Here is a 27,803-nt window from a genome sequence, read left to right as displayed (position 1 = left end):
TGGGTGAAATAATGTAAGCTTCATTTTCATTTGCTGGGCAGTATGGCACTCCGGAAAATAGGATCGGTACAAGAGCTTTATGTTCTTCTTTGTGTTTCCCATTCACTTTAAAGGAGTTCTCACAGGAGATCTTTCTGCTGCCCATAGAAAATAAAAAGTTATTTTTCAAACAAGTCCGTTTCCCCCCTCCACATCTGATATCCCATCACACAAACACACACACACAGTTGCATTCAATGCTAGTCAAACTGAGAACAGATCCATATAAATAGACAAGAATAGCTTGGGTCCATGCATTTCAGTGGATCTACTCAGAGTAGCTCTTAGCTGGAGACAACTCCTACACTTCAAACATTCCTGCCCATGTAACTTATATTTCAGAGTAGTCACTATGGAGTCTTTGCAGTTTGAATTGTTGCAACAATTGTTCCTTTTACACAAGGGTTCTGCTGAACGCTCACTGTTATTGTTGCTGAGTGTGCTTTACTGTGGTTTTATGACTGTTCCATCAAAAGAAAAGTTAATATGTCACAAAGGTTGCTATTTATTTTTTATTGCTTGTAGATATATTCTGTCATCCCTGTCGTGTTAGGACTAGGCAAACTGCCTAAAACACAGCTTACCATTGTTATTAAGCTGCTAACTTCTGCATTTTCTTTGGCATTCTGAAAACACAGCACATGGAGAAGCAGAACCAGATGGTAAGCAGAGTGCAACCTGCAAAACCATTTTGGGAAAGACAGCGGCCATGAGATCATGCACCTCTGCAGAGAGCAGATGTTCCAGCAAGCCTGTGTGAGCTTTGGAGCTATCATGTCCATAAGGAATTGCCATATTACGTTAAAATGCTCTTGCAGAGGTCTCATTCATTTTAATGGGCTTTGTGCAAGAGAACTTCCAAGTGGATTGCATATTTGGAAAAGTTAAGTCCCTAACAACTAACTAGTAATTAAAATAATAAAAGCAATCCGTAGCAATAGCTTCACTTAAAATGTAGTTTCAGCATCTAGGATGACATCTAGATGCTGAATTATTTATAATTCTGGAATAGTGCAGAAATAGTCTGATATAGATGTACAGACATTTTTGTTTTATCATGCACTGATGAAGATGTTAATTATTATCAGCAGGCCTTTCCTATTTTATTGATTTTGCCATTTGAAACATCAACACAATACAAGGTGGATTTTTTCTCTGGATACATATATACATTTCAGACATCTTTAATGGATCTTCAGAGCAATAGCAAATATATTTGTGTTAAGATAATTGTTTGAGAACTCTCCTTTTTAAAATATTTTTATTGAGCTTTTGATAATTTTATATGTATAAAACATAACCATTTCAAACATTAAAATACAAGGTTCTTTTGAACCTTCGGACCTCCCTCCTTCCCTCCATGGGTTCCATGTTTAAGTTTATATTTGCTGCATCTTTTACCATTATCCATCTATTATATAGCCATAATTACCATAAATAATTCCACATTACAAGTGCCATTACATCCCTGCCAAAGATTTTAACTGTTTACAGTGGTCTTTTAAATAAATTACAAATTTACTCCAATCTTTAGAAAATACTTGATCTTCCTGGTTTTGGATCTTCTCCATCAGTTTCGCCATCTCCGCATACTCCATCAGTTTCATCTTCCATTCTTCTTTTGTTGGTATTTCTCCTTCCTTCCATCTCTGGGCTAGCAGCATTCTTGCTGCTGTTGTTTGAGAACTCTCCTAACGTATCACAATGCAGCCTTCCCCTCTGGGATTTTATCCTTCTCTCACAAATCTTATTCTCTCATGGCATAACCTGAGAGAGTGAATGTTTGTGTGGATAGGTAGCAGGATTATTGCAGGACCTGCTATTTGCATGTTCTCTCTCTCTATACGCAATAGGTGAGGGGAGTGCTAATGTTTCTGTGTGAATGTATGTGTGGGAAAGAAGTCCAGAAGTTGATGCTCTCCCGAAGAAGCAGTAAGGAGGAGTCTGCTGGAAGGTGAAAGTGGAAACTTCTCAGAAGGAACTGCCTGGCCAAGCTGGGTAATGTGCAGAAAGACTCTGTTTGTTTGAATGCTGAAGGAAGAAGCTGAAATCTTCAAGTAAGAAAAAACTAAGCCCATGCTTGGATAAGCATGTGAATGTAAATACGTTGCATATACAGTATTCTTCTTTAAGTTTAAAAAAGCAAGCAAAAGCTTCTGAATATTTTAGCAAGTGTTTGGACTTTGTTTTAATTTCAAGAGCCACTATTGCACTTGATTTGGCTTCCAATTTAGCTACTCTGCCAACACTCTTGAGGAGACTCAGATACATATCAAGTCCCCTTCTTTCAATAAAGAATGCAGGTCCTTGCTTGTCACAGTGACTGAAAGTATGCTATATCACTCACCACACCACCCACCAGAGTCCTGTGACTTTTGGGAATTTCTTCTGGGTTTTATAGGCTGCAGCTTCCTTTAACATTTCCCATAGGAAACCTCTGAGTGCCACAGTTCAGTACTAAGGCTGCACACCCTAAGCCATTTGTAGCTCAAAAATGCAGTTTTTTTGCAACATGGCATCATTTGTGCTCTTCCTCACCACACTGCTTTCAGTCTTCAGATGGGTGGCTGTGGTTTATTGACATGTATTTGAAAACCCTCCCTTTGATTAGAGGACACATTTGTTAGACCTTCTCTTGGTTTTGATATATGCCCACTCACAACATAATGGGCATTGCTGGGAATGCCTACATCTGTTCTCTACAGGGTAATGCAGAAGCAAATTGCAATGTGCCTTTATTTTTGGAACGAAAGCAGTGTGTTGAGAAGCACTTTTCAGGGGCAAAAAATATGAGGTACTTCTAGAATGTGTGTGAACCAGGTAGAAAGAATAATAACTCAGTCTCCCTTGATTCTAGAATAAACTGTCCTGTGTATGCAGGCTTAGTCTGATCTCCAAGACAACAACAGAATATTCTTCATCTTCAAAGGAAAGTGAAAAACTCCACCAATCTATGCAGCAACACGGGGGGGGGGGGGAGGCACCATGAAAGCTAGAAAATGACTTGGAAGCTCACCATATAAACAATTGTAAGCAGCAATGCATGACATGACATTATCTGTATTTCCTGTACAGATGTTTAGCCATACCTCAAAAAACAGTGTATAGCAAATGCACACATATAAAGCCAGTCAAAAACATCAGTGTGTTGAAACCTAGAGAAGTCACTTAAAACAATGATGTATCACCTACCAAAAGCCTGTTAACAGGAGTTTGGTTGAGACATATTTTTTTTGGGCATGCCTCAGTATACACTTTAACTCCAGCAGTGTCCTTCCATTCAGTAGAACGTGGTCGGTAAGTGACTGATCTCATGAAGGTGGGGCAAAGCCTGCCCTCCGTGTCAGAGGCCACTTTCAGAACCCCAGGATGAAAACCCCAGGTGTCAACCCTAAATGCTTGCACATGAGAAGAAGTGCTGCATTGTAACAGAAAGTCTACATTTTGCTCAGTATTTCAGCTGTAAACCAAGGATGAATAAAAGGAAGAACGGGGGACTCAAGCTGATCTGGAGCAGCAGGAGTGCCAAGCTCAGGTCAGTCTATAGAGCACTTCAGCTCTGTGTTTAAAACAAGAAACAAGGACATGGGGAACGACTTCTCTTTGCCCATCAAAGCACTTCGCATATTCACACTGTGATTTACACAAATATTTGTTTAATGAAGTATTGCAGTAGCAGTTAATATTTGTTGCTCTCCAAGCGGGCGGAGGAAGCAAGGATGAAAACCAACACCTCAGACAACGCGAGCAAACCTTTTGCCTCTAACAACCTCCATTTTAAGGTTCCCCATTGACAAGGACAGAAACTGAAAACTCTGAAACCCAAGGTAGTTTTCTTACATCTATGTAAAGAAAGGAGGAATCAGGAACAACAAAAGCACACTTCTACAAAGACCCCCACACTGTATATTCAAAGAACATTTTAATATAATATTCAATAATGGTAGCCAATAAAAAGTTAAAATAATATGAAGTCTAGGGTACTAAATTCTTATTTTCACTGGACTTTGAGTACTGGACAATTGAAGTGAGGAATTTGGCTTGGTGGTTATTCTATTTAGCTTTAAGTTTGTTTTCTTTCTGTGCAACACCTTAGTTGAAAACGAGGTATTGCAATGTGGTACACAGAGCAGAGCACGTTTGGATTTTGAAAGTGAGGGGATACAAATGTTGACACATTAGAATGAAAGCCAATTTGCATTTTCAATATTTCCAGTTAGAACACCAGATTAGTCCCCTGGTATATATTTCAGTGTAGGGTAAGGAGTTGTGTAAAACGCACTGTATTGTAAGATCTCCCATGAAGATCGACATATCAAAAGTGGATATGCATCATTCATTTAGGGCATCATTCTATGAATCCTGTTCAAAACCCCATTGCAATCTGTCTGTCCATTTTCAAAGGAGCTGGGGAAAATGTGAATAAAAATTCCCTGGGTGTACACCCTAATGAAAGGGCATTGCTACCAGGAGGAACCTGAATATAGTCACTACCTGGCAAGTTTCTAATGCTATAGTTCGGAAATAAGCACCCAGCTTGCCTAGAATTTTGCCCAGAACAAGTAGCATAAGAAGTAGCCTTTGGCAACCGTGTCACATGCGGGGGGAACTTTTTCTAAACTGATGCTAGGGTAGGGTAACAGAGAGCCACAGGCTGTTTGGGTGCACCAGTGGAGTACCAGAGGGAATCCATTGGTGCACCTGGGCAGCCTTGACCTTCCTGCAACCCTGCACCCATCGTCTCCTGACTGGCTCCTGCTAACCAGTTATGGCCGCCTTCTCCTTCAAGTGCTCTGTTTAGTCAGGGCCGGCCCACCTGTGGGTGGGATGAGGCAGCCACCTTGGGCAGCAGAAGCCCCTTTGTGTGGCGCCTGCTGCTGCCAGTGAGATCTTGCCAAATTCTTGCAAGATCTGGCAGAGTACACAAGATCTCACCAGAAACCACTGCTGCCTCTTTGCAAGCACCGCTGCACGACCCAGGTAAGGGACGATTCAATGGTGGTGGGATGGCATATTACCATTTTGCCTCAGGCGGTGAAATTGGATACTCCGCCCCGTATTTCGTTTGATTCCTGCTGCTTGATTCTGTAAACTAGACTGTAAGCCCATTGGGCAGGGCTTCTCTCCCACATCCTTTGACTGTGCATTGTATTTTCAGGCTCTTCGATAATAAAAAATATAAATATATTATATGTCTTACCTTATGCTGCAGGTAAAGGGAAGGGATGAGGGGGATTTCACTTGATCCTCATTTTTAAATGAACTCACCTAATCTGCATCTCCTGAATTGGAACATACTGTAAGTATCCTTCAGATTTTGCATTTCTCTAAATTATGGAATAAAGATCTTGATTTTTCTTTATGAATACACATGCAAAATTGACACAGACCAGAAGCAGCATGATATGGCCTTCCCTAGTTATAGGCCTGAATTACAGTAAAAGTCTGCTTGAATGCTGATTATATCTGAAACTGAGAGTCCGCAAACTTCATCGCTGGGCATTGCTGTAAGCCTGGTTTAATGGCCACCCAAGTGATAACTTGGGTATCTAAAGCTAGTGCAGGCCTTTGGGAACTACTAAGATTTGACTGCAGGCCAGTGGCGTAGCGTGGGGGGTGCAAGGGGGGCCGGCCGCACCGGGCACAACATTGGGGGGGGGCTGCTCGCCGTCTCCGGAGTCGCCGAAGAGCCTCGGGCGCAGGCTGTAGCAGAGCCCCATGTCTCGCGGAACCGACGAGCTGTGCGCGCGTCCGGGCTGAAGGCGTCCGGGCTGAGCGCTCGCCGCGGTCCCCACGCGTCAGGGCCACGGAGGGTGCGCCAGGCAGCCCCTCCTCACAGCCCCGCCGCCGCCGCTGCTGCTGCAGCTGCTGAGCCATGTTGCATTTCCCTCGCCTCTCTACCCTCCTCCTCCTCCGGGCAAGTGACGTCGTTTGGGCGGCAGCGCCAGCAGCAACTCGCCTTAGATCACCTGATACAGACCCGCCGCCGCTGCTGTGGCTACCTTACCGTAAATACCCCAGCCCAGGCAGCAGCAAGAAGCAGCTGGCAGCGGCGGCAGGTTAGGGGTTAGGGGCGCAAATTACTTGCCTTGCCCCGGGTTAGGGGGCGCAAATTACTTGCCTTACCCCAGGTGCTGACAACCCACGCTACGCCGCTGCTGCAGGCTGACGAACAAACTGATGCTTGAGCAAACTGGAAAATTAGAGACAGCTGCTTAATATATTCTCTGGTGTTTGGCACGATATAGATTAACCACCATAAAACCCTTAATACCTGCTTTAACAAATGTCCCACATCTTTTGCATTGTTTCAATGCCAGCTTCAAATTAGCAAACCATGTTCTTTGTGTGCTCTTGGAAGTCATCAGCATGCCATTATATTCTGCATCGCAAAACCTAACTGCCTAAACAATATCCATTTTTGCTCCAGAATTCATTGTGCAATTCTGTGCATGCATTTTTCCTTATTTGCCTAGCTCTTGCTGATGGACCAGAGTTTCTCTCCAACACAAACAGCAGCTTTGGAATTATGTTTTGTATCAGGAAAGAAAACTTTCCCTGCCTGCCTGTGATCCCAATAAAGATATGAATGAATAAATAAATAATTTTCACCATAACCCCACAGTTTGTCAAAATGAGTCCTGCCAATTTCACTTTCTGCTGCTGCTGCTGCTGCTGCTGCTGTTTGTGTGTGTGTGTGCCTGCCTTGCATCAGTTTTTTAAATCTCCCTATGTGAGACAATAGAGCTTGCTTAATACTGTACATGGTGCAGATATTTAGGAAGACACCTTAATCTACAATGTCCACACCTAGATCCCATGGGTGAATTTGTAAGTGCTTTAACTCTTCTGTAAACCAAAGGGTTGCAAAAATATTATTTATTTAGAATATTTCAAGACCATTTTTCATTAAAAAAGAAAATCTCAGGGCGTTTTACAGTGAAGCAAAACAGTACAACAACACCCAGATTGCAGCATAAAAGTCAGTTAATTTGGGAATGTCCAGGCAAAAAGATTAGTTCTTAGTTAGAATATAATAGGGTTGCTATATTTGGAAAAAGAAAAAAAAAAAAGAAGAAAAGCACACATTTGCCTAGAGAGGCATGAGAACAAAATCAAAATATAAAACCACAAAATATATAATCAAAATAAAAACAACCCAATAACACTCCCCCGCCCCGCAAAAAAACACATTTTAAAAGTGTGTAGGATGTCAATCAAATCAACCAAGGACCTGGGTAAAAAGGAACATTTTTGCCTGGCGCCTAAAGGTGTTTAATGAAGGTGCCTGGTGAGTCCCCCTGGGGAGAGCATGCCACAGATGGGGAGCCACTGCAGAGAAGGCCCTGTTCTTGTGCTGCGACCCTCCGGACCCCTCGAGGAGGAGGCACACGAAGAAAGGCCTCAGAAGATGATCTCAGGGTCCGGGTAGGTTCATAGGGAAAGAGGCGGTCCTTGACGTATTGGGGTCCTGAGCCGTTTAAGGCTTTATAGGTCAAAACCAGCACTTTGAATTGGGCCTGGAAACTAATTGGCAGCCAGTGCAGTTGGACCAGGATCGGTGTAATATACTCAGACCGTCTTGCTTCGGTAAGCAACCTGGCCTAATATAAGATTTATTCACTTCAGCTTTGCAGGAAAAGCCCGATTCCCTGAGCATGCACATGAAAAAGGGGGAGGCATGCAGGAGAGACATGCCCCCCTTCTTTTCTTTTCCTTCAATAAAGGTACTTTCCCAGCGATCTGAGTCTTACTCTTGTGATCTAATATCATTTATATTTAAAGCACATTTGCAATGTTGCTTCCTCCTATCTTTACACTGCCATATACTCCAGTTTTGTTTTATAGGAAGATTTTAAACTGATAAAGAAATAATGGTTATCTAATGGGAAGATTCTTAAACCTGAATGTCAAAACATTTGGCAGATTCTTTTTAGTCTGAACTGAAGACAGCACAAATGAAAAATTGACATGAGGAAAAACACAGGGATATTTATTCTCTTTTCTTAAATCCCTTTGATATTTGTGGTTTTAAAAGCTTAACTCTTTCTCTCTTGTTTCCCTGAGATATTGTATAACTCAATGCATCTATTCTCCCAGATCTCAAGGGCCTGGATTTACCCTAATCCTTAATAGAAAACGAAGTTGTTTTCATAAACCAAGGTGTACACTGACTCTTTCATGCTATACATCTTTCTACTCCTGTGGTCAACTACCTTGCAGTTATTATCGCTTATTTGTTCAAGTGGTGAGGAAATATTAAATATCACAAGTTCTCAGCAGAGACTGGACAGTAATTATCAACAGATGGCTAGCAGCAACAGAGCAAGGGAGATGGAGGGTGGAGGAGAGAGGCCTTCTCCCTCACGGACGCACTGGCTACTCATCTGGCTAAGTCAAGAGTCAAGTTAACTGCTCCACTATGTCTTTGAATTTACAAGCCTTTATTTTGAGATTAAGTAAAAAAAAATATGTAGTGCTGCATTACTGGAGAAACCCAAAACCTAACTTATAGAACAATACAATTCCATTGTTATTGTTATTGTTATTATTATTAATAATGGATAGAAGTTACAAGAGAAGCCTAGACAGTGGGATAAATATAAATATATAAATATACACACTGTATGTGTATCCCATATGCATGCTGTATTAATATAGTGCCTTCTGAGCACTGCAAGTCCTTAAGCTGCATGCAGTACAGTGGTACCTTGGGTTACAGACGCTTCAGGTTACAGACTCCGCTAACCCAGAAATAGTGCCTTGGGTTAAGAACTTTGCTTCAGGATGAGAACACAAATTGAGCTCCGGCCGCGCGGCGGCAGCAGGAGGCCCCATTAGCTAAAGTGGTGCTTCAGGTTAAGAACAGTTTCAGGTTAAGAACGGACCTCCGGAACGAATTAAGTACTTAACCCGAGGTACCACTGTATTTCAGTAATTTGCACAACAGTCCTGCAAAGTAGGTCAGTTTTAATATCTCCATAATGCAGAGGGGAAAGGAAACAGAGGTGGGGGTAATGGCTGAGATGAAATTTGAAGCACTCTGTGGTCATTTCAGTGCTTTCCATTTTGCGTGGCTTTTAAAATCTTTTAGAATTTGCTCAGCTTTGGGTTCTGCTTCAGAGTTTTGTTTTATTGATTTTCATTCTCTGCTGCTTGAGTTTTAGGCGGCATTACATTTCTTGTTTCTGTCTTGTCAGTTACATTTCAGATCTTTTACCTTTACTGTAAATCACTCAGACAGGTGGCATATAAATGCTGTAATAAATAAAAACAAGCAAGCAAGCAAACTGCATATTTCATAGCTCATATGACTCTGAACTAAAGCATCCAAGATGGATGGTCATCCAACCTCTGCTGGTTCTTTCTGCCTATGTGTAGAACTTTACATTTGTCCCTACTGAAATTCAATTTGTTAGTTTGGGCCCAGTTGCCCAACCTGTTACTCGGACCCCGAGATCATCTTCTGAGTGCTGTCTTTGTGTCTTTGTGTGCTGCCTCCTTGAGAGGTCCAGAGGGTGGCAACACAAGAACGGGGCCTTCTCTGCAGTGGCTCCCCATCTGTGGAATGCTCTCCCCAGGGAAGTTCGCCTGGCACCTTCATTATATACTTTTAGGTGCCAGGAAAAAATGCTCCTTTTTAATCAGGACTTTGTTTGATTTGATTGACATCCTGTCCTATGTCCTTTTAAAATGTGGTTGGGCGGGGGGAGGGGAGGCGTTATTGGGTTGTTGTTTTTATTTTGATTATGTATTTTGTGGTTTTATATTCAGTAAACAACAATGGTTTTTCCAAGTCATCTTTCAATGGGTTATTATTTCAAGCTTGGATGGAATTCCTCTAAAGATCAGTCATGTAAGACCAGCTTCCCTGACATGATTACTTTCACCACAACCAATCTCCTGGGACATGCAGTCATAGCAGTGTTAGGTGAAGTTGTGGGATAACCAGTCTCATATAACCAACATACTTAAATTAATGCATGAAGGGGTTAATGCCATAGAGTAAGCTGCCAGGCTTAGTTCACCTTAGGAAGGACAATCCTTCGATTCTCTCCAGTCTGAGACTACATGGCCCTTCAAGTCTTTCTTGTGATCCTATACCAATAATTTGGGAACTTTCAGCAGTGTAATGAAGCCATATTTTACTGCCTGTGTTTTCTGGCTGCTGTATGGGAAAGCACATGAATCTGACTGTCAGGGGTTCAGGAGCAGAGGCACAGGGGAGAGAGGAAACGGAGAGCGAAGGGGAAGAATCTGAGGGCAGCGTAGGGGAGTATGACAGTGGCCCGAGAGATTCCATGAGCTTCTCCAGCGATTCAGAAGATTCCCAGAGGGGGGCGCCGATGGCCAGGGCAAGGGGGGTCCCAGGGGGGACACACCAGAAGCAAGGGGCTAGCGGGGATTCCCAAAGCAGCAGCGGGAGATCAGGACCAGTTCCCCCACCAGAGCGGAGTGGGGGGGAAGAGTCCCATGAATCAGGGCCAGCGTCTCCTCTAGTAGGGAGAGAAGATGAGTCAGGGCTGGCCACACCTCTATCGGAGAGTGAGGGAACGGAGGGGAAGTCAGGTCCAGCTAGCCCCCCCCAGGGGGGAAGCAGTGACAGGAGCAGTGAAACGGTCAGAAGGAAGGTTGCCGGCTGGGCGCGCGCGCCAAGTTCAAATGTACAGGCGCGCGGGACAGCAGAAAGCCCGGATTGGGAACCAGGTCCTAAAGCCCGCCGGAGGGAGGGGGAAGACTCAGGGGACTCAGCGTCAGAAGAGTCTAGAAAGGGCAAGACCCCAGTGGACAGGCGGACCCAGAGGAGGAAAGAGCAGAGGAAGAGGTGGAGCAAGGCTAGAGTCTTAAACTGGTGTCAGAGGGGAGGAGATTCAGACGGAGCTTCAGCGGTCTAGAGTTCAAGACGTAGAGCTGCGCGCCGCGGCTTTGAAATCGAAACTGAACTTCAATAAAGACTTTTGTATATAACAAGAACTGGCGTTGGTCCTTTGTGAGCTGGGACCTTGGGCAGCTCTGACACCGACTTTTGGAGAGTTTGTAAGTGAACCATTCTAAACTTCCCAAATGTGTGGTCTTTTTCTATGTTAGGGGAAGAGGGGAACTTTGGAAGGAGATTAGAAGGGCATATATTAAAGGTCTACCAGCCTATGTTTCCACACTTCACTTTGCTGCATGTTTTGTGATTTTAAATCTGTTTGTTGCATGCGGTACACAGAATACTGAGCTGCCCTTAATCCTGACATGAAGTTTCACAACTATATAAAATTGTATTAGAAATGTACATAGACGCAACAAATGTAGTGTACCTGTGTGCAGTGGAAGAAATGCAATAATTATGTTGTTGTTGTTGTTGTTGTTGTTATTGTTGTTGTTGTTGTTGTTGTTGTTGTTGTTGTTGTTATTATTATGGCTCTACACAGCCGCCACCCCCAGTTCAACCCATGTGGGGAAAGGGCTTTGAAGCTGAAACAGAGGAAACAAGAAGGAGACTCTGTTGCTTCGTTCCTTGTGCTAGTCAACCAGCACCATTGGCTTCACCTCTAACTTATTTTCTTTCCACTCTTCCCTTCCAACCTCACTGAAAGGAGCTAGCTCTCACACTCTGAAGCCATTGTGCAGAGTGGTGTGTGATGATAGAATGGCAATAAATAAATCCATAACCTAATAATTCCCATTTATTTCAATGGAAGAAAGGATTGAGGCATTTGGTGGCTCTGCTTAAGACAACTGGCTTTAAACCTGCTTGTTGTAAAGCCAAGTTTGTGGTAACTCTCAGCAGTTTACCACAAGCAGAAGCTGCCATTTTGCTTGTCACCATCCACTCATCATCTGGCATGTTTGAGATGCAAAAAAGAATCCAGTTTTGCTCACATTGAATGATTTAGACAGTGGCTTTTCAATGATCATGGAGCTGAAAATATCCACCAAAAGTAAAGCAGCTTCATTATAATATTTCTGTTATAATTCAACTTCCACCCAAGTACAAGAATGCAATTATGTTCTGGATGTAGCTGCAAAGACTTTTGGAAGAGTCAAATACTCAGACTATGATATTGGTAGCAAGTATATGGGTCAGAGCAGGTGATAGGCAGAACTGAATGCTTTCAAAATCAAGTAACTTAGACTGAGGGAGTGCAGTAAACCTTAAGAGTTTTGCAGATGGAATTACCAGATTCACAGACCAGAAGGATTCTGGTCCAGAACTTGGAACATTTGTCATGGTAAAGTGGGGAATACAGAACTGGTTCGATCCCTGCTGGGCCTTGCAGGAAGCTGCAAGTAGGTTTGTTTCACTCACTTGTTTCATAGAATTATAGAATCATAGAATTGTAGAGTTGGAAGGGACCTCGAGGGTCATCTAGTCCAACCCCCTGTTATGCAGGAATCTCAGCTAAAGCATCCATGATCGATGGCCATCCAACCTCCAGTTCCAAACTCCAAGGAAGGAGAGTCCACAACCTCCTGTGGGAGTCTGTTCCACTGTCAAACAGCTCGTGCCGTCAGAAAGTTCTTCTTGATGTTTAGTATTAATCTCCTTTATTCTTACCTCCCTTGATTCGAACACTAGACTTCTGTTGATGCAGCCTAGAATAGCATTCACTTTTTTTGCTGCTTTATCACACTGTTGACTCACGTGAAGCTTGTGGTCTACTAAGACCCCTAGATCCTTTTCAAGCCAGGTCCCTGGTCCCCCATCTTATATCTGTGCAGCTGGTTCTTCCTGCCAAAGTGAAGAACCTTATAGTTGTCCCTACTGAAATTCATTTTGTTAGTTTTAGCCCAGTTCTCCAGTATATTAAGGTCATTTTGAATCCCAATTTTGTCTTCTGTTAGCTACCCCTCCCAGTTTGGTGTCATTTGCAAATCTTATTATTTGGAGAAGAGAAGATAGAGCTAAATGATTTGGCTGCCAGACAGGCAAGACAATTATGGTTGTCAGAACTGTATTTCTCCTGAAACTCTGAAAAGTCAATTGTCTAACCAAAGGAAATCCATTGCCTCTCTTGTGAAAACGTAGCCTTGTGCTGGTTTTCTCCCTCTTCTATTCCCCCAGGCGTGGTTTAATGACTGTTGTTCGTCATAAGGAGAGAAAACCTATCTTGGGAATTTTCCAGTTTAACAAAAGCAATGCCACTTTCTAGGGACTTAGACTGCAGTATTTGATAATGGCAGATAAACTAACTGCACCCGGTCCTTTGAGGAACAAATGTATTCCGAGCTGTTCAAGAGAAACAGAGAAAAAGAGGGAGGGAGGTCTTTAAAACTGTGGCACTTTGGGAAGAAAAGATTTTTTGTTTCAGGCATAAGCATCTAAATTTAATTTTCAGGGCACATGCAACAGGTCTAACACGATTCCTCATTAGCGCTACACAAAAAGGAATACAATTCCTAAGCATTTCATGCCCCAAAGAAATAGCAGGCTGTCACAATTTGTTATTATCATAACCAAAAAACATTAATCATTCTAATGGCTAATCGGCTGGAAGAAAAAGAAATACTAACTGATTACTGGTGTAAAGGAAAATAAATACCACACATACAAGGTCTGATTCCCCCCACAAAAAACTGAATCGCTTTTGTCAGGTATTTAACTTAAACCAGCCAAACAGACCGTCAAGATGGAGCATTTAAATGGATGCCTGCAGCAATGGGCCATCAAAGACCTCTTTATTTGTTAAATATGGATTATTTAAAATAAATTACAGGGCACTTTCACTGAATAAACAGAGCCTCAGTGGCTGTGGCATGCTGTACATGCTTAATTGAGCCACAGAAATTCAAAATGTCTGTGAGGCTATGTAATCGCCTTTGACTCTGCTGATAGGGCCTGATTCTCTTCAGCAAAAGCCAAGCCATTGAGAGCTGTGAGGCAGGATCGTCTGGAGGAATGCAGGCAGTTTTAATGTGGAATATAGATTTATAATCTCTCAGAAATTACAGGGACGGAGTGTTCCAGGATGAGAATACAAAGCACATTCAGAAGAGAAGGGGCCGGTGGCATATTGCATTTATTTCAGCTCAGTAATTTTAATGTGGGAGGTTTTCAAGCAAGATACGTTGTAGCCTTTAAAAAATTAAAAGTGGGAGGTGTTGATGATGGGGGTGGGGGAATTAAGGAGCTTTCCCACTGCTTCATTGCAAAAGGAAGTCTGGATGAGCCCTCAAAGGGGGCAGGAAACTTTAACAACTTTTGAACCACTGACCAGAACTTCACCAAAGCAACAAGCCTGAATAAATTATGCCAGTGGTTTTTACCAAGACTGGAAAGAGATATATGATATGCTTTCATAAAAACTGGAAAAAAGGGGACCAAAGCGACAATTTCCAGAACTTTTAACTTGTGGTATCTATGACCTTTTCTTATCTGTGGCAGTTTGAAATTTGACACTTTTGTATGCTAAAGGTCAAGTTATTAGCCCAACGGATGCTATTTTTAAAAGCTAAAGAAGTTTGAGGCATATCTTGATGAAAGCAAATTTTTGCTACTCACCTTAACTACAGGAAAAACAAAATAAAAAAATTCCTTCCGGTAGCACCTTAAAGACCAACTAAGTTAGTTCTAGGTATGAGCTTTCATGTGCATGCACACTTCTTCAGATACACAGTGTATCTGAAGAAGTGTGCATGCACACGAAAGCTCATACCAAGAACTAACTTAGTTGGTCTTTAAGGTGCTACTGGAAGGAATTTTTTTTTATTTTGTTTTGACTATGGCAGACCAACACGGCTACCTATCTGTAACTTAAGTACAGGAGTAATCATGTACTCCTATAACACAGGTGTGTGTGGGGCGAGGGTGGGGGGCTTTTGCCAAAGTTTCTCTGAAGTTTCTCGAGAGCCAGTGTGGTGTAGTGGTTAAGAGTGGTGGACTCGTAATCTGGTGAACCGGGTTCGCATCTCCGCTCCTCCCCATGCAGTTGCTGGGGGACCTTGGGCCAGTCCCACTTCTCTGAAGTCTCTCAGCCCCACACACCTCACAGAGTGTTTGTTGTGGGGAGGAAGGGAAAATAGATTGTTAGCTGCTTGGAGACTCCTTAAAGGGAGTGAAAGGCGGGATAGCAAATCCAAACTCTTCTTCTTCTGAATATATACACTGGGAAGATTTGCCATTTTCTCTTCCATAGGATGTATGGGAATCAGTTGGCTCTTCAGCGCTGCTGCTTCGTTGTTAATTTCTCCCTCACTTGAAAAGATAGTTAAAAAATAGTTGCCAACCTGAGGTCCAGATGTCAAGACTAGTCAACAGAAAATGGCTGAGTACTTGTATACAAAATGCATAAGAAAAAGATAGTACACAAGAAAGAATATCAGCTCCTGAGGGAAGAGTTTTGCCCCCGAGGCAATGGTTTGTAAATAAGATGTGGTTCTCTTTACTGATACTATTTCAGATCTGGCTTATAATGGGTAGACTGGGAGCACATATTTCTTTGAAGTAGATTTACGCACTTGGCTAATTATAATTGCAGGATTAGTCCCTGGTTTACCCTGGCATTAAAATATGACAAGTAAAATGGGTGCATGCAGAACAAATTCTGAATTACTATTTTAACCTTGGACATGTGGTACTCATTTTGACAGGAGCTATGACCTCAAATAATATTACTCCCATTTGTCAATATCTTGGAAAAATGGTTTGACATTGAGAGGCAGCTCCAAGGCTCTTTTAAATAACAGCAATTACTAGAAAGAATGATGTAGTCAACCACTTTAATAATGGCTGGGTACCTGGGTTTTCTCTTTGGAATTTCAACACTTAACAACTTTCTCTTTAAGTGAGCTAGAAATGTCTGGATTTGAAAAAGTCCTTTCTGCACAATATGACAATGAATTGCCTCAGGAGGCCATTCTGTCATTTTGTATACGAAACAGAGGTGTGAATGTCATAAATTGCAATAATTCAACAACATGTTTAAATCAGTAAGTTATTAGTTCACAATAATTCAGCACAGGTAAGAAATTACAAATTAATATGAGGAAAGAATTGCCTTGGATGGATACTAGAGGGGCATGCGCTGGCTGCAAGATTCCGTTCAGATCCCACTTAGCTGCTTCAGAAAACAGCCCACGCCAAAGGCTCTCCAGTTCAGCTCAAGGTCTGAGCCTGTTTCAGAATAATGAAGCTTTGCTCCTCCGCCCATCCCCACTTCATAATGGGAAAAGCAAAACGCCTATAACTTCTTTTTTGTTGCAACAGAAGTAGTTAAAATTTGCAGGCATAGTAGCTGCCTCAGAGTAGATAAGGCCTGGCACATTACAGGGGGATTTGCTGGGCACCTTGTTTGCTTGGTTTTGTTTTTAAAGGGAACCACCTATAACATTTCCATTTTTGGCAGAAGTGGATGGACTTTGTAGGGCTGATTTAGCTTCTTGAGGGGAACGGCTAAGGGAGCTGGGCATGTTTAGCCTGGAGAAGAGGAGGTTAAGGGGTGATATGATAGCCATGTTCAAATATATAAAAGGATGTCACATAGAGGAGGGAGAAAGGTTGTTTTCTGCTACTCCAGAGAAGCGGACACGGAGCAATGGATCCAAACTACAAGAAAGAAGATTCCACCTAAACATTAGGAAGAACTTCCTGACAGTAAGAGCTGTTCGACAGTGGAATTTGCTGCCAAGGAGTGTGGTGGAGTCTCCTTCTTTGGAGGTCTTTAAGCAGAGGCTTGACAACCATATGTCAGGAGTGCTCTGATGGTGTTTCCTGCTTGGCAGGGGGTTGGACTCGATGGCCCTTGTGGTCTCTTCCAACTCTAGGATTCTATGATTCTATGAATTCTGCCAAATTACAGAATAGTAACTGCATCCCAGGGAGGTGCCAGTAAAGAAAGATCAGGAAAAGATGGGCAAATGCCTTGAGGCATCAAGGGTAGGATGAAAGGGGTATTCTTTAGACCAGCCTGAGTTACCGGTAGCTGGCTTTGAGGGGGGGGGGTGAGAGAGATTTAGCTGTGGCACACTGAAACTCCTCATATTCCAAACTGTGTTGTTAGGGACAGTAAAGACTGTTTCTTGACGATTTCTGCTGTGGCTCCTGTTGTCCAAAAGCTTCTACAATTGATTAACACGTAATTTCTCAAGGCCAAGCATTTACTCTGTAAAAAGAGCAAGAACAATATTTAGGAGTAGGGATGTTGCATTGATGAAAAGAAAGAAGAAAGAAAGAAAGCAAACTTCATTTCCCAGGCAGACATCCTAAATACAGGTTAACAAAACATAAAACTGCAAGACATGAAATATGATATAATTGGTTGATTTACCTACATCAGGAAACAGAGTCGGACATTAAAATTCTGGGACACAGTTTATGGAAAATAGAGGTTCAAAAGGACACCAGGGGATACAGTGCTATATGGGCGAGGAAGCACGTTAATCCCAGCGAGAGGAGAGACATGGCTATCGAACTGCTACAGGAAAGGCAACTGATCGCACAGGGAAGGAACCTGTGAAACAGTTACGAGATGCTTACTGGCCTCCAGAGGATGATGACAAAAGGAAATCAGAAAACAGATAAGGAAGGCCTGTGGAACTGGTTGGAATACATGATTATAAATTGGGAGACAAGGGAGTATCCATTTACAATGTAACAGAAAAACCATCTGTGAGATTACAGCAGAACATTGTGTGTTCCTAATTTGCAAATTACCCCAAGGCCAGTTTTGTTCCCCACCCCACTCTTAATGGCAAATCATAGAAATACAGTAAGGAGAATTCTGTGGTGAAGGTCTGAGGGTCTACTACACATATGGCTGTGAGCCAAGTCCAAGAGTCTGGTGCGACTAGCTAGTTATGATTTAGAGGACTGCCCACAGTGGCCAGTCACTAGCCCTGCTACCTGCTGCCACTAGAAGATTCCTGAGCAGTGCATGGAGCACCTCACACACAATTACACTAGAAGCGGGAGAGAAATGGGGCAAGAAGGTTGAGGCCAGAGCCTTGGAGCTGTGGAAGGTTGGTGGTTGGATGTCACTTTCTGCAACAGGGAGGCAGGATAGAAATATATCCACATATGCATAAAGCAGAAGGCCTGCACAGCTGCTCATGGTGCTTGGTATTCTGGGGAGCTTTGGGCTATGAAGGAAGCCAGGCAAAGACTGCAGCGCAAGGGCCACAAGTATTGCTCTGAGCATACCTACCATTGGCACTGCAGGCTGCAAAGAAAGCTCATTTTGCAGCTTCCATGGCACCCTCCAGTAGCCAGCCAGAAGAGTTATTTTGGATGGTTTAGAGCTCATCATCTTCCCCTGTGGGGGAGATACTTCAGGAGCATTTGAAGACCTGCTGTGACCAACTGGCTACAAGTTTCATGGATAAAGCCTCTCGACTTTGGGATGCTCTTGACCAGGGGTCAGCAAGGTTTATCTTGCCTGGGCCAGATCAGTCATGCGGATATCGCTCCATGGACTGGATAGTGTGCGTGCCTGTGATTTCCGGCTTCTGCGCATGCGTAGACGTGATTTTGGTGGCCGCAGAAGCGAGTCCCCACGCCTCGCTGCGCTGGTTTAGCACAGCACATGAGCAGATGGCTTGGTTTGGGGGCGACTTGTGGGCCAGTCAAACGACCTCTACGGGGCACTTCCGGCCCATGGGCCTTAGGTTGCTGACCCCTGCTCTTGACTCTGCACTTTTTGCAGCTCTAGCTGAAGTACTCAGTGCCAGAATCCAGGATTTCTTGTGGGACCAGTTTCAGCTCTGAGCTCCCCAGATGTGTAGAATGATCACATCTATGGACTGGGAAACTTCCCTTGGAATCCGCACTCAGGGCTGATGTACCTGTTATGTTAATAGTGTGATTAGCATTCATAGTATATGTGCGCACACATGCGCGCACACACAGTTAAATACCCGTTGCAGGCTGGAGGCAGGGGTTGTCAACAATAATCGCACAACTAGTGATAGGAAAAAGCTCCAGTCACCCCTCCCACATCTTGTGTTTAATTTTTTTTGAAACTCAATCACACCATTAACATAACACACCATTAGGCTCTCAGTTATGAAACTCTCTGGCTGACCTTGGCTCAGTCGCTGTCTTTACCTAATCTACCTCAGAGGATTGTTGTTGCCGTGAGTTCCTTAGAAGATGGCCAGGACGAAGATCAGAGTGATACACAGATGTTTGAAAGGAGGATCATATGCAAATGTGATACATAACATTATTTTTTAAAGGAAAAATACGTAGAGGAACTCCTGACTCGCTTCCAAGAAACCCTGGGGCTTCTCAGCACACAGTTTGAAAATCACTCCAAGAGCCTCGGCTGGTTTCTCATTTACATTAGCAGTTTTCCTGTTCTGCACCACAACAGCTCCCTGGCCCTTCTTCATTACATTCTCAGAACCATTATCACAGATGTTCCCGTGCCCTTTATACAGCATTATCATTCGAATAACAACAGTAGCATGAGGAATTCTCTAGTCTGTATATGTACAAATGATTGCCTTGTGATCCAAGTCAGCCCTGACTCCAGGTAGCATCCTGCTTGAAGCCCTCAGCAATGCAAATGAGCTGATGTTGGCTGTTTGTCATAGACTGCTCTCCAGTCATTTCCTTAATGACTTGCTAATGTCCCTCTCTATATCCTGAGCCTCACACACTGGAACTTCGCAACCTCACACAGGCCAGCGCAATCGAGACATCAGTTGAAAGCGATATCATGTTCATTTATTAATTTATGCCAGCACTTGTTTCTCTATATATTCCCACTTAAGGTCCAATCTCTAAATCTTCAGGTTATTGACTTTGAGCAATTCAGAATTTATCAGCAGAAAATATTGGCAGAAATGAAAACTATTTCCCTTACAATAAAAGTTAGCCTGAGCTTTGCATTTTGACTTCCGAAAGATAACATGACTTACTGGTCAGGATTTTGCTCACGTACTCTTCCTATTATGCATTCTGACTATTCAATATTACGTTTACACTCACTCTCTCACACACAAAGAAAACCCCAAGGCTTTGTTCAACATTGTGTGATTATTTCATATATAGAATATTTAAAAACCTTTCTTGGATGTTAATACTTCAACAAGTTTTCTTTAACACCTATCAATTTCAGTGGGAGAAATTTCAGAATGCACTTCATTTTCTCAGTAAACATTGGACTTAGGCTTTGTTGATTTGTTCTAAATACGGTATTATTTGTGAAATAATATAATATAATATCTGCTGTTGTGTATTAAAATATTGGATATTGCAGTGAATCTTCTTACATCTTTTCCAGCTCTCTTAACAGTAGGTGTGATGGCTAAGCTGTGACTCAAACCTAACATATGGAATTGTGTCTTGAAAGTGCTTGCCAGCTTTCAGTCTCTTTTTTCAAACTTCAAGACAGACATTGCATTTCAATGTATGTTAATTTTTCTCCCCAGTTTTGAACGGAGGTGTGAGGATCAAACCTGTATCTGCACCTGAAATGTAAGATTGTGCTCCAAGTATGTGTACCAAGTTGTATTATTATAGGTAGCTTCTCAGGAGAATTACCGTATTTTTCCATGTATAAGACACCCCCTGGTATAAGATGCCCCCTATTTGGGGGGACTCCAAATTAAGAAAACACTACCCGTGTATAAGACAAATCCCATTTTTTAAACCTATTTTTTTTGGTAAAAAACCCCGTCTTATACATGGAAAAATATGGTATGTTGCAAATAAAACATGGAATGTCCAAAAGACAAGTTAAACCAAAGTCCTCGTGTCACTTGACCAATCAATTTTTCAGCCAAAAATGATATATTTAACAATCTTAAAAAGTTATATTTGATCCATAATGATAGATATTGGATATAATTCTCCTTATTTAAATTAATTGATGTGTAAGTACACCACTGAAATCTAGATGCAGGGCACATTCACTTCAATAGGGACTGTGTAAAAGAACTTCTGATAAATAGTTCCCATTTGATTGCCTGACAAAACTGAATGGACAGCACTGCAGAAGCATCAACAGATACCTATAGCTTTGATGGCAGGATGTCAAACTTTCCTTCACAACCTGTATAATTTTGCCCAGGTTTTGCTTTCTCATATGGTGAAAAAGCCAGCTCAGCAGCTTCCTTGTATTCCAGATAATTTTTCACTCTTCACAAAGGAAGAAACATGCATGGTGTGTCTAATACATTTTACCACTTGTCAAGTGCTCCTGAACTTTGAGTTGCCTCAAAATGACAACATAAGAAGATACTTTCAAGCTGAGTAAGTTTTCTCTTCCTGCATGCATTCATTTATTTTGCACTCATTTCAAAGTGGCTTTGCAGCACTTCATAGACTGCAGACAGGGAAAAACTAATATTGCTCTTAGAAGCTCTGGTCATGTCAAAGGTGAGAATAATTGTACCTGACAGACAGGAAAGCAGTAATTGGAAGGAGGCTTGATTTGAATAGCAGCTTAATTTTTATTTTCTTTACTCTACAAATTACATGTGCTATAAGGTTCATCTCCTTGATTTTTCCACAAAGCACCATCTGTGTGCCTCATAATTTATCTATTTATTTAATAAATTTATATACCGCCTCCTAAAAAGAATTTTTTCAGAAGAATGTTGTCCTATGCAACAATGTATGGGACACATGCATAGATTTTTATCTATTATTTAATAAATTTATGAACTGCTTTTCCAGAGAAAATGTCCCAAAGCAAATAGAAACAATACAAAACCTATTAGAAACTTTTAAAGGGGCCAAAATAAATATAATACTAATATATCAAATCACATAGTTTTGAAAACCGAAACAATAATGCAGACTCAAATATAGCAAGCTGCCAGTAAGTAAGTGTGGCACTGGCAAACAAAAATTCTTCTCCCTGGTGGCTGTTAGCTCTCAGACATGGACAAAGAAGAAAGACCTCAGAAGTAAATCTCACAGGTGAGCCATCTGCTATAGGTGAAGGTGAAGCTAACTCTGCCCCAAACTGTTTAGGGCTTTAAAGATCAACACCATCACTTTAAACTGGTCCCAAGTATACTCTGGCTGCCAAGGCAAGTGGGACTACCAGGGCCGGATTTAGGTTTGATGAGGCCCTAAGATACTGAAAGTAATGGGGCCCTTTATATGTCCAGCTGTCCTTTGTCAACAACAAATTGTCACTGTTTTTTTTTTTTTTGTATTGAATATATGCTATATGTTAATTTATGGACCTAATAGGTCTCTAAAGCCATTGGCACATGTTGTCATGCAGCCAGTCCATGCAGAATGGAGGCACCCTATATACAGAAATGAGCAAACCAGGGATATTTGAGGGAGCAGGCGGGGCCCACGAATTACATCAAAGGAGCCTACACAACACAAAACACTGTTGCTGTATGTAGGTTTCATTTTATTTGTTTTTTATCTTATATTTTGGAAATGTACATCCAGGTTTTTTTCCTTTAAATTTTTTTGGGAGCCCCCAAGAGAGTGGGGCCCTTAAGCTATAGATTGCTTAGCTTAAACATAAATCCGGCACTGGTACTACACAGGTGTCACATTTTTTTATCTCTCCCCCCCCCATACCTGAGCAGCCACAGTTTGCTTGCGTTGAAGCTTCAAACTTATCTTTAAAGGCAGCATTCTGAACAAGGCAGCATCAGAAAATGAGGTGAACTGGCAGAGCTGCTTTTTGCAGTGAATGACATGTGTTGTGTTTAGTTTAGTTTAGTTTAGTGTAACATCTCCCTTGGCCTTGAGAGTCAGTTGCAGAACAACAACAGCTGCAAATGCAAAACTCCAATATTGCCTCCACATGCTTCAGTAGCAAAACTTCTCAGGAAAAATCATTTGTTTTTCATTAGTCACCACAACACTTTGTATAAAAACCTGCACAAGATCCGCAAGCAGCACTTTAGAAATGTTAGTTTTTCTTTAGACAAAGTTCACCAGTAATTAACAGAGTACTTGTTTATGATCTTCTATAAAGATTAAGTTTCTCTATGCCTTTGAAAATATAGACCTTTTAATTTCATTTTTATTTTTCTGAAAACACTAAAAATGTGAGTCACTAGCTTTTTGGATTCCCAAAGCAGGATATTTCCTAATCTGGGGCAGGGGGGAAGAGAAATAAGAAAAGAAAAAGGAAAACAACCAAAATATTATTCTGTATTTTTGTTGCCAATCCTATAAAAAGGATTTGTTTTTATATAAGGCTCCATGAGCCTGTGCTGTAAAAGCTATATATAATTTTGTCCTGGTTTTGAGTCATTTGGATACCATTTCCCAGGAAATGGTAAACTCACATTTTCTTGTGTAAAAGTGTGCACTTTAAGGAATCTGTGAAACCCACCCTTTTCATATGCAAGGCAGCTAATCTGAACAGGAGAAGCCTAGAATGTTAGTCAGGAGATTTACAAGCTAAGAAGTTCTGTTTTTTGTGTGCAAAAAAACTGCACGTGTGAAGAAAGAGCTCAGCAAAACCATGTCTGATATCCCATTAGTTATGAATTTTTAAATAAATTCTGCTTGGGATTGTAGTTGTGACTTTTACTTTTCTTATGCAGCTGTTCTCTAGGTCTATGCTTTTTACCTGTGTTCCATGGAATTAGTGTGTCCTTTAGTAGGGATTCTCCAATTTAAAAACAAAACCAGTCATGATGACTTCCCTGAAAAGCACCTCTGCCCCCACTACTAGATTGGGGGTTATTTTGGCCAGCACTATTTTGCTAATATCCCTGTCAGGCACCACCAGCCCCTTGCTAGTCTCCTTCTGCTTCTGGGCACTAACTATGGCAAATCCACCACAACTGCAAGCTGCAGGTGGGAGGGAAAGGATGATTTAGTGAAATAATTGCTAATAAGAATTTGTATGACAATCATTTGATGGTAGGATGATGCAGCAATTTTCAGGGTCCTAATAAATAATAGGTTTGCTAGCATTGAATTAAATATACTGCTCCCACTCCCAAAGGGATAAGCTGGAGACCGGGTGGAGCCAGTATTATGGGCCAGGGTGGAGTCAAGAGAGCAAGTTGAAGAACTGGGGCAGAGCCTAATAGGGATAGTTCAAACTGTAGGTGGTGGGAAATATATCTGACCCAAGCGTGGGTAATTAACCAAAGAATTGGGTGGGCACCTAGATTCAAAACATGGGGCTTTGCACACTCTCCAGTGGGAGAGAGCCCCCAGCAGAGTTAAAAACATTCTCAGAATTGAGCAGAAGGAAGGCATGGAATATAGGGTGTTAAACTCTTATACCATTTACCATCTTTAAAGCTCTTTCTCTTTCTCCCCCCCCCACTTGCAATGAACAGACCACATGTGTTATTCCATCCAGCAGCAAGAAGAGCACAGGTGCAGAATACTTTTGGGTGCAGAATACAGCATATAGTTTTAAACATGTGGTCTGAACTTGATCCAAGATCATCCTGGTGGATTACATGGCGAGGAAAGGAAACAGAAGAAGCTTCACTTCCTCCCTCATGTAGGAGAGGGGAGTGACCCACCTGAGTCAAGGAATAGACCTCTCTGGTCTTAACCCCTTCACGCACTAACTAGAGCTCATGCATAGTTATGTTTTACTTCAATTTTCCACACAAACGCTATCCAAGCACAACTTCAGTGAAGAATTTTGATGGGTTTATCTTGTCTCATTATGAAGCAAATACTGGGATTCCCATTTGTTTGTTCTGTTAGACTGGGGGTGCTACCAGATATGTGCTTATTGTGGAATGGGTACTTCTTATGCCTACAAGTTCTTTGCAGCAACATCAAAACAAAGTTGTTGTCATCAAAATGCCAGCCTATAGTACCCTCCCCCCATTTAATTTATATTTACCTTTTCTGGGGGAAATCTGATAAGTCAAAAAGCCTCATTTGTGCTATGTCAGTGATTGGCTTTCCGCATTTGGAAGCAAACTGGCTTTGCAGACTCTGAAACTGGTTACCTACCAAGAAGAAGTTCCACCAATCAGACTGGGTGAATGGCCTGCCTAAATCTCTGATAAGAAACATGATAGGACTGGACTCTACACTGGTGTTAATCCTAACAAAATAAAAAAATTCCTTCCAGTAGCACCTTAAAGACCAACTAAGTTAGTTCTAGGTATGAGCTTTCGTGTGCATGCACACTTCTTCACACTAGAACTAACTTAGTTGGTCTTTAAGGTGCTACTGGAAGGAATTTTTTTATTTTGTTTTGACTATGGCAGACCAACACGGCTACCTATCTGTAACTGGTGTTAATCCTGTTAGGAGATGTTGATAAACTAAATTAGATACCAAAATGCCATTTCAAATGCATACTGCAGTTATTGCCAGAGCAGCAAATGTTTTCAGAGCATTGGCTAATCCTGAGCAGATTTTTAAATGCCAGACGGTCAGTAGGTAACACCCACAATTGGGCAGGCTCAGCCTTGTTCCTTTGGAGCCTGCCAATGACGGCTAGTGGGACGGAAGGAGTATAAATAATGATCTTTACTTTGCTTTTCACTCTAACCGCAGAATGTGTTTGAGTGCTTTGTCCAATCCAGTTTTAAATCACTCCCTGAGATAGGGCTTCAACCAGAGAAACAAACCCTGTGGGTGGCTTTTCCATAGCCTAATAGATCTCACCACTAGGACATATTTTCTTCTTGCTGTTCAGCTATTCACCTCATTGCACCCCAATGTCCCCTTCTGACACTAATTGCCATTTCTCTCTCCCTCTTTTAGGCATGCACCTTTTTTTCCAAGTGTGTAAATGTGACAATGTATGTTTCCTGGCATGTTGATCATCTAGATACTTTTGTCAGGTGGCACGAAAAGGGCTGCACCTCTTTGCTGAGTGTACACTTGATGGCAACTCTCTGTGTAATGTGGGAAACGGCCCTAAAGCTGCAATCATGTTTGGAAGTAATTCTTATTGAAATGAATCTAACTATACTTTTAAAAGAGGGACACGGGTGGCTCTGTGGTCTAAATCACAGAGTCTAGGACTTGCTGATCAGAAGGTCGGCGGTTTGATTCCTCGCGATGGGGTGAGCTCCCGTTGCTCGGTCCCTGCTCCTGCCAACCTAGCAGTTCGAAAGCACGTCAAAGTGCAAGTAGATAAATAGGTACCGCTCCGGCGGGAAGGGAAATGGCGTTTCCGTGCTCTGCTCTGGTTCGCCAAAAGCGGCTTAGTCATGCTGGCCACATGACCTGGAAGCTGTATGCCGGCTCCCTCGGCCAATAAAGTGAGATGAGCGCCACAACCCCAGAGTCAGTCACGAATGGACCTAACAGTCAGGGGTCCTTTTACCTTTACCTTACACTTTTAAGCAGGATCATACCATTTAAAATAATAGTGGCTTCCCCTGGGAACTGCAGTTTGTTAACAAGGCTGAAAGTTGTTAGGTGACACCTATTCCCCTAACAGCTGTGAAGTTCAATGTGAAGAGGGACTGTTAGACCACTCTGAAATTTGTTACTGGGGGGGGTCTCCTAACAACTCTCAGCATCGTTAACAAACTGCAGTTTCCAGGATTCCCATGACTTTTTAAGGAGGCATGCTCTTGCATTAAACATGTTGTTGTTATTTTTGTTGCTGTTATTTGTATTTATATACCGCCCTATACCCAGAGGTCTCAGGGCGGTTCACAGAATAAAATCAAAATATAAAACCATGAAATACAAAAACAACCCAATAACCCCCTCAAAAACACCACATTTTAGAAGGGCATAGGTTGTCAATCAAATCAACAAAAGGCCTGGTTAAAAAAAGGAACGTTTTTGCCTGGCGCAGTGCAGGCAGGTGGGTCTTTTCTTCTGAATAAACATGAATAAGCTTGGCCTGTGATGCTGTATCTTATGCTGTGGCTTTGTTGGTGCAGCAGATACCTGTGTGTGAGAGATGAAGCTTTCACTTCCTTCCCTGTCTCCTCCTGTCTCCTGCACATTCTCAAAACCACCTCCAGAGGAGTGGGGGACTCTCCAGAACAGATTTTTGAGCCATGCAGGGGACAAGAGAAAGTAGAAGTCAAATTGCAGCAGCAAAACAGTGTGTACAGAACATAGGAATCAACCTCTTTACTTGCAAGCAAGTTTAACTGAAATCAGTGTAACCTTACCTTCAAGCAAACATGGTTAGGACCACACGGTAAAGGTTTGTTTGCACAAACAGTCCTCCTGTATTCTTAGAAGACTCCAAAGCATGTCTGGCATGCCAGTTGCACGCAAAACATAAAGCATTCTACAAATAGCCACTTATAAAAAAATATTTCTTAATTATAAACCACAAACACACACACAGAGAGAAACTCCAGATGTCAGTTTCTTGGTTCTGTTCTCAAACTGTCGTATCAACTGGTGTGTGAAATCCTCAGGTGCAAAGGGGTTCCTTTAAATGGTTTTGTTTTCTCCACATAAATTATAATATATTAACAGTAGCAGCAAAAGAGATGAGGGAAAGTGGGGGCGGGGGGGGGGGCGGAGAGAAATTACCCCAGCAGGCCAATTGACTCAAAAGACAGGGTCACTGAATGTGCCATTATTTCTGCCGGTCATGTTTCTTTCCTACCTGAGTTCCAAAGTAAGCTAACTGTGTAAGCAGGGCTGAAATACACAACCCCCTTGTGACTGGAAAGAGCAAAGCATTCTCCACTTGTGGTTTTCTTGAAATGAGCCTGCATGGAATATGTGTTTGAAAACAGTGAAACTCTTTATTAATCAAGTACTTCACTTGCCTAGGCCAGCATGAAGTTTCATTTATGGTTTTTATTTTTAAAAAAGAATCCCCTAAAAATGGCCTGGACTGGCGTCTTTGTACGCAAACTACAACAGAAGAAATATTTCTGGAATTATCAGTAGGATGGACAAGAGTAATAGGCAAGCAGTTTGAGGGAGG

The 27,803-nt window shown here is 42.2% G+C and overlaps 1 long non-coding RNA gene across 1 annotated transcript; it reads right to left on the bottom strand.

Annotated features, from left to right (window-relative positions):
* Positions 1-24,881, bottom strand: LOC309350024. Its single transcript, XR_014160264.1, has 3 exons — positions 24,777-24,881; positions 624-717; positions 1-137 (listed from the first exon to the last, which is right to left on the bottom strand). It is a non-coding gene; the product is annotated as an uncharacterized lncRNA (long non-coding RNA).
* Positions 24,882-27,803: the final 2,922 nt, after the last annotated feature.

Source organism: Podarcis erhardii (genome assembly GCF_964252035.2).
Source record: "Podarcis erhardii genome assembly, chromosome: 9".
NCBI lineage: Eukaryota > Metazoa > Chordata > Lepidosauria > Squamata > Lacertidae > Podarcis > Podarcis erhardii.
Note: the sequence above shows the minus strand (reverse complement) of the source record. Positions and strands in the feature narration are given on the sequence as shown.